This window comes from Pteropus vampyrus, unplaced genomic scaffold (assembly GCF_000151845.1).
Source record: "Pteropus vampyrus isolate Shadow unplaced genomic scaffold, Pvam_2.0 Scaffold74, whole genome shotgun sequence".
Classification (NCBI taxonomy): domain Eukaryota; kingdom Metazoa; phylum Chordata; class Mammalia; order Chiroptera; family Pteropodidae; genus Pteropus; species Pteropus vampyrus.
The window spans coordinates 7,055,606-7,062,655 of record NW_011888855.1 but is presented as its reverse complement, the minus strand read 5'-3'; the positions used below and the strand labels follow the sequence as shown (position 1 = coordinate 7,062,655).

Genomic DNA, 7,050 nt, shown 5'->3' with positions numbered 1-7,050 from the left:
TGGAGATCAAAGAACTAATAGCAAAGATTTTTACTGGAGAAAGATTATAATCTTAAAATGAAGTGGGCTATCAGCTGGTCAGGAATAAAAAAAATGGCCACAATTAGACAAATTCTCGTGAAATTCCTGAGTTTCAAGGATGAAGGTCATGCAGATAGTAAGAAACAAAAAGGTTTTCTACAAAGGAAAAAAAAACAACAGAAACTTCATCAAAGAAGAAACCAAGACTGAAGTTACAGACTATTAAGAAATTCATGAGAATGAGCAAACTACATATCAAAATCTATGAGATGTTGTCCAGGCTGTGTTCAAAAGAAAACGGCTCCTTATCTAGTAATAGCTGTATGATCCAGGGCAAGTTATTTAACTTTTAAAGATTCAATTTCTCATCTTTAAATATTAATATCAACTACTCCCATGGTACTCATTTCGCAAGACACTGTGTACTAATTTATTTATTACCCACAACAGCCCTATAATGTAGATTATGTGATTATCCCGCTTTACAAATGAGGAAACTGAAGTACAGAGAAGTCACTTGCACAAGGTCACAGAGTTGTAAGTAGCAGCAACTGTCTAGCCCGAGTCTACACTCATAACCACTATGCTACAAAGACTTCTTATGAAGCCTGTTTCTCTTAAACAGAAAATGCCAAAGAATTAACCTCCAAAAGTCATCAGACCCAGATTCTACGAATGAGTTCTATCGGAACTTAGTTCACTCAGCAAAAAAATATATATATTTTAAAAGAAACAGCTTATTTTCCTTCAGCCTGATTTCCATTTTTCTGTTTAAGGGTCTGTGGAAGAACAGCTTAAGACCACTCAGTGGTCGTTCCTACCCTTCAGCTGTGGACCAGTTCTCAGTGGCGGCTGAGTGATCGAGTCTCCAGTGGGGGAAACCACTGAAGAGCTACACGGGGCACCCAGGCCTTCAAACTGGCTGGCGACCTCAGGCTGAGTAGCAGTAAATTAAAATTAAAATAGTCATTGATAAAAAAAAAAAATTGAGGGGACTTGAAGCAGTCCATCCACCCTGAAATTCCTCCTGGGTCAATGCCTTTTCTCCAGCGGCCTGCTCTTCCTTTTCCGTGTCTTCAAGGTCTCTGTGGAAGTAGAGATCAGGCCTGACCTCCCGCAGGTGCTCACGGAGAAAAGGTGCCATGCATGCGCAGAGTTGCCCGGAGCCAGCATCCAGCACATCGGACTGAGGAGTGAGCTCCCATGTTGCATAGGATGGCAATGTCCACGTGGCACAGAGAGTGTGTTACACAGAGCAATGGTAGGCACGTTAACACAAGACGCCTCTGTGAGAGGCCAGTGGTCAGCTGGGATCAGTAAACACCAGACTTCGCAGCTCCTGGAAGGCTTCCTGTATCTGGTTAGTGAAGGTTCCAGGAGTGAAGCTGCCAGCAATAAGAGTGGCTCCAGTGGCAGCAGCAAACTTCAGCATAGCCCACTGGCCAGTATTCCTGGAGGATATGACACTGACACCAGCTGGTTTTTCAATAGCAGTAATGGCACAAGCTCCAGCAGAAGCTTCTCCCAGTTCTCTCCAGATTTCCGATGTAGATGCCATCACTTTTCTTTTTGTAGATGTACTGCTTCATTTGGAAATCAAAGTTGGTGCTACCTAAGTACGTTCTTGGTGCAAGGAATTTGAGGACATCCTCCTCTTTCATCGACTAGACATCGAGGGCTCTGGACATGGTAAAAGTTTCCCTTTGAGTTACGACGGGAACCCAGAACAATGCCACATGGACCCCTCTCTGGGTAGTGCAGAAAGGCCAGCAAACTATGTATTGGTAATGACTATTGATTATTGTTGCATACCATTGAGGAGTTGGTAGTTGGTTACACAGCAGAAACTAATCGTTGTACCCATACATCAGTAATAACCAGTTAGAAGGTATAACTCTGGACACAATAGCTATTAAAATAGAAAATACCTCACCTCTTCTTTTTAATTTACACTTTTATATCCAACTGCCTACTCAGCATGTCCCCTGAATGATTAGTAGACATCTCAAACTAAACATGTCCCAAACAAAATTCATCCCTCCCGAACACCCGTTTCTCCCTTATCTCAACTGATGACCACCTAGGTCCTCCCTTATCTCAACTGATGACCACCCCATTCTATCAGTTGCCCTTGAGTCATCTTAGACTCCGGTCATTCTCTCATATCAGTTATCCATCTCCTCAGCATATTTATTGGCTCTACCTTAAAAATACATCCAGATTCTGATGATTCCTTACTACCACCACTATGGATACTGCCTTGGTCCAAGCCACCAACCGCTCTTACACAGACTGTTTCAACAGCATCTACACTGGTCTCAAAACTGTAAAGGGAGATCAAATCTCCCACTCTTGTGCCCCAGCTGTTCTCCATGCAGCAGGCAGAGTAATCCTTCTAAAATATAGGACAGATCATGTTATTCTTCTTCTCAAACTTCTCCAATGACTCCCACCTTACTGTGAGCAAAAATTTTAAGTCCTCCTCACCGCCTGTAAAGTTCTCTAAGATTTGCCTTCTTGTCCTCTCTCTGGCCTCAATATTTCCACTCTTTTTTTTTAAATCACTCTGCTATAGAAAAACTAGCTTCCCTTAGCCTCTTTGCTGTTCCTCCTGCATGGTATATAGTTTCCAGTCTCAGGGCCTTTGCACTTTTTACTTCCTCTGTCTGAAATGTTCTTTCCCAATTTATCTGCCTGACTCATTCACTTTCTTTCATGGGCCTCTACTCAAATCACCATATCAGAGAGGCCTTCACTGGCCACCTTAAAGAACATAGCTCCCATCTGCCACCACTCACTGTTTCCTCCCTTGTTTTTGATTTTTATGGTACTTATCATCACCTGACATATTATCAACGTTTGTTTAATGTCTTTCTCTGCTTTCTGGAATGTAGGCTTCCCAAGATGAGGAATTTTGCTTTGTTCACTGCTTTATCCCAAGAACCTAGAACAATGCCCAGGATATAGTAAGTTCTCAATAAACATTGAAAAAAACAAGAAAACCTGAAACTGCATAAAACTATGTATTAAGAAAGCACTTGTATACATAGAGATATAGCATCATCCTGGAGATTCAATTTTTAAAGATACCAATTTTCTCAAATTCAATTTCAATTGAACATCATCCCAATTAAGATCCCAAAAGGATCTTTTTGGGGGGTGAACTTATCAAAAGGATTCAGAAGCCAATCTAGACCTGTAATATTTGAAACTATCTAAGACACTTCTGAAAGTGACAAGTAGTAAGAGGCAGGCAGACATTCCTAACCATATAGTTAAACATAAAAAAGAGCTTCAGAAACTAAAGATCATGGTTCCATAACGTCAATATAAATAGACAGCTCACCGGAACCAGTCAGAAAGCCCAGAAACACACCTAAGCAAAAACAGAAATTTAGTACTCAGTAAAGGTAGTATTTCAAATCAAGGGGTAAAGAGATATTTAGCCAATAGTGATATGGACCAAACTGACCAAACTTAGATTTCTTTTATACCCTCGAATAAATGCCGAAGATTAAAGATTAAATTTTTAATTGCTCAAAATGAAATAATTAACGGTCTAGAAAAATAGAGGTGAATATATTACATATTTGACCACAAAAAAATATCTACACAGCCAAAAAACACCACAAGCAAAAACAAGTAGAGGAAAACATTGTATTTGAAAAATAAAGATATACAAGGAAATCTTAGAACCCAGTAAGTAAAAGATCGATACACCAATAGAAAACTGGGCCCACTCAGGTAGTTCAGAAATGAAGAAACATAAATGAGCAATAATTCATTAACTTAACAAATAGATACTAGCATATGTTATATGCCAAGCACACTGGCCAAGGTTAATAAAAAATCCAGTGTTGGCAGGAGTGTCATAAACTGGCATTTTTAAACCTGACAAATGAGATAATTATAAATTATATAGTATGTTAGAACAACTTTCTGGAGGGCAGTTTGGTGATATGTGTTGAAAGTGAAAGCATTCAAAATACTTGACATCAATTCCAAATCTAGAATTTATATCATCATGCCTGGTTGTGAGACCTGGACCTGAGGCAGTCATCTCGCAGCCACCAGGGGAGGCAACCTGGGTGCAAAGCTAATGCACAGAGAGACAGAGACACCTGCGCCCTGGTCCCCTCAACCCCACCCTTGGGGCTACTCTATCCACAGATTCAGAATTCTGTGAGATGGTAAATTCCTCATTGTTTAAGCCAGTGTTAAGTGGAGTTTCTGTGATTTGTGGCCAAAGAATCCCTACTCTTCTCACCTTCTGGCTTTTTTCTCTACTTCTTTCCAACAGTCGCCTCTAAGTGATCAGCTTGCTTCCAGCCCTGCCTTGTGGATGAGAGGATGGATCATAGGTCTGGAGCTCTGGAAATGGAAACTACATGAGAACGAAACTGGGAGCAGTAGGCCCCGCCCATGTCCCTGGGAACCAGAATTTGCTTAGGAGGGAAGCAAAGAGAGAGGTACAGGACACCCAGCTAGAAATTATCCTCCTTGGGGAAGAAGCCCCTATAGGAAGCGGGTCTTGCCCCGTCCCACTTGGTTGGGAAATACCAACCTAGAAACAACTATTTGATTAAGAAATTAGTGCTTAAGGATTCTCAAAACTAGTTATCTCTTGGCTGTTTGGAGAAAAAGACAGATGGTTTTACTTAGAAATTTAGTGCCTTTTTTGTGTGTCATTTTGTGCTGTGGCTTCCCAGAAGATATTACTATTTTGTTTTATTCCTAGAGAAAAATCCATGACACACGGGTTTTTATCACAAAATAAAAATGTCAGACTTTATCTTTGGAACAAAATAAATACTTAAGTATTGTCTTTTGTCATTTATTGTAAAATATGTTATCTAAACTAAATCTTGGTAAGCATTTCACTCTCCAATCTTGATATTTAAAATAGTGAGTAATTAATTTCTGAGCTAAGTGTATTTTCTCTGTAGACCATTTGCATACTTACATTTTGATATTGAAAGAAATCCTAGAAGCTAAACCTCAAAAGTTATTGACTGTATAGATAAACATCTGCTGTTCTAATGGTGTTTGGAACTGCTGAACAATCATTTAAATATTCTTAATTTTCTTCTTTTTCATGAGTGGGTGGGGAAATGGGCAAGAATTGCAAAGAATAGTCACCTAGCTCTCTCTGCCTCATCCTTTACAGAGCTGGAGTTCCCACAGCTGACATACCCTCCTCCAGTAGTTACCATAAGAACTGAAAGGCAGAAGAGGTTGAAAGCACTTCAAAAATTTTCAAGGTACTATACACCAGGAGAGTTTATATTGTTCATTGTTTAATTACTTGTGAAATGCTTTCCTTGCTCAGGTTTTAAAAACATTTATGTCTGCTCTTTGTTACCAATCCACTGGGAACATGTATTAGTCACTTCATAAATAATATAAATTTAATAAATTTTTACAAAATTAAATGTATTTGTCATTCATTCGTCTAGCCAGTAATTCCTGAGCACCTAATATAGACCATGTGCTGGGAATACAATGATGAACAAGAAATCAGTGTCATGTCAGCTCCCATGGAACTTCTATCCCACTTAGAGGAATAGATACTAAGACAGAATCATGCAGATTGCAATGATCGCATTGGTCAGGGAGGGCCTTGTAGAGGAGGTGGCATTTGGGGTGAGAGCTCAAGGATGTGAATAGGCTGTACATGAAAGAATTGAGAAAGAACAGTCCAGGCTTTGCTTAGCAAAGGCCTGGAGGCTGGAAATAGAACGAAAGCAACATGACTGGAGGGTGGTAAGCAAGGAAGGAAGTAGAGTATGAGCAGAATTTGGAATAAACCAGACCAATTTTCCAAATGAAAATGTGGTTCATATCTTAGGAATCATCACAAATAAAACACTCCTGTCTTTCCATGGGGTGAGCTAGGCGATCTACCCCAGATTCCTGGGTGAGTGTTGGTGGTACATTGATTCTTGGAAAGGCTGGGTAACCTATCTAAGGAGCACCAATGTCCACTGATGACCTTTCTCTGCACCAGCTCTTGGGAGCATGCAGCAGGTGGGTGACCTAAGGCCAATTGGTCAGGCCAAGATATAGCCCAGGGATAAGGGAATGTTAGTTCATGCACTTCTCTCTTGCTGCAGGGAATGATAAATCTCTAGCACTTCAGAGAATCTGGCAGCTGATGACTTCAGGGCCCCCAACCCCTCCCTTCTGTACACAGGCCTGATATGAATAACCAGAATGGCAATGGGAGCAGAGACACTTGGGCCACCAACCCTTAGCTCTAGGCTTCCCAGGAGGGGAAGATAATAGATGATGTCTTCTGAAAATGAGGAATATAGTGTAGGAACAAGACCAGGGTGGGCAAACTTTCTCTGGAAAGAGCCAGATAGTAGATATTTTAGGCTTTACAGGATATATATAATCTCTGTCATGCGTTCTTCTTCGTTTTTATTTAATTACTTTGTAACAATCCTTCAAAGAGGTTAAGAACTCTTCTTAGCTTGAAGGCCCTACACTGGATGGCCAACTGGGTTATAGTTTGTTGATCCCCTAAACTAGACTACATTGCCCTGACAAACTTCAAACTGAGGCTGCTTAACCCACATTAAGCACTGAGTAAATTATTCTTCGAATATTCCGAAGTAGGCCTTGCACAACAAACCCATCCCATCCTCTTATTCCCATTCCTACCTCATCCCCGTCCCCATTTTCCACATCCTCAACCTTGTCTTACAGTCAGGAAATGGAAGCTTGGAAAAGTCAAGCAACCTGGCCCAGGCTGTGTGCTAACAAGTGATAGAAGCAAGATTTGAACTCAGGCAATCTGATGCCAGGGTCATTGGCCTTAATCACTATACTATACTACCCCTAACTAGTAACTAGACACATGGCTTCAGACAAGTGCATATTTCTTTCTGGGTATGGCCCCTGTCTGTAAAATAAGAGGGGTGGCATAATGTTTCCTCAGTGTGAGAGACATACCTGATGGCATGTGAAGTGGTTTTCATGGTTCACACACACAGCATTAAATTATATCAATTCACACAGTGAGAA

General features: G+C 40.6%; 1 pseudogene; it reads right to left on the bottom strand.

Moving 5' to 3' along the window:
* Window positions 1-825: 825 nt before the first annotated feature.
* Window positions 826-1,709, bottom strand: LOC105293650 (annotated as a pseudogene).
* Between the last annotated feature and the right edge of the window lie 5,341 nt (window positions 1,710-7,050).